Consider the following 1,079-nt stretch of genomic DNA (forward strand, 5'->3'; position numbering starts at 1 on the left):
GTTTCTCATGGCATGGAATACTATACATTAAATTCATATGGTTTGTAAAATGGCATCCACAAATATCACATTAATTTGACTAAAAGTAGTAAGTAAGATAAAAGATATTTCTCTCCGAAGATCAAGAGCAATTCCTTTAAACAGGTTCTGAGTGTGTTTGAAAGAAGTTTACAAGTACATATTTACTTACATTTAAAGATGTCCTAGATTCATTTACAGGCCCCTCTGTACAGTAAAAATGGATTACACCTCAAAAAGTATTACATCACAATAACGCATTATTTTACAAATGACAAAAGCTCTGAAGTTAATCTATAAAATACAGTTGTTAGGAACTCAAATGAATGCGTTCATCCCTCCAGATAAAAAACAAACAGAACCAGAGAGCGCTTTAAACGTCCATACAAAATTTGCGCTGTGATTTACAAAAAAACAATAATTATCAAAAGTCCATTTGAGTCCTTTTTTGGGTCTGCACATGCAGGTATGCCCCCTCGGAGGCTGAGAAGGCCTTCAGTCTGTGCAGCTGTGAACTGCTGTTGCCCCCGGAAAACATCTTACATTAATGAGAAATAGCCTATACGGAGCATCCATTAACAGGCGGCAAATCTTTCCTCGTTTTCAAGTTTCGAAATCCATGAAGGCTCAGACAGAGTCAGACTTCAGTTACATAAGTAGGCAAACCAGGAAGTCATCACAAAGTAGTTAATGCATTAAAAAGCAATTTCCCTGAATGTTTGCAAGTCTATGACTAAATGACCCACCCCAAAAAAAAAAAACATGACCACTTTATTGTTCCACAGTCTTCAAAACAAAATATATATATCCTGGAACAAAACAATAAAAGAATCAACCGCCAACAAATCTGGGCAGTAAATTAAAAAAAAGTGCATTGTTTCAAGTATGTAAACAAAATGATTTCTTTAAAGGGAGAGTGAGACTCGATCTGTCAGTGTGCGTGAGCCTGGGCCAGTGCAGTGACTCCTGAGGTTTGGCACACATGTAAAAACACACACACACACACACACACACACACACACACACACACACACACACACACACACACACACACACACACA

This window comes from Etheostoma cragini, chromosome 4 (genome assembly GCF_013103735.1).
Source record: "Etheostoma cragini isolate CJK2018 chromosome 4, CSU_Ecrag_1.0, whole genome shotgun sequence".
In the NCBI taxonomy this organism is placed as follows: Eukaryota; Metazoa; Chordata; class Actinopteri; order Perciformes; family Percidae; genus Etheostoma; species Etheostoma cragini.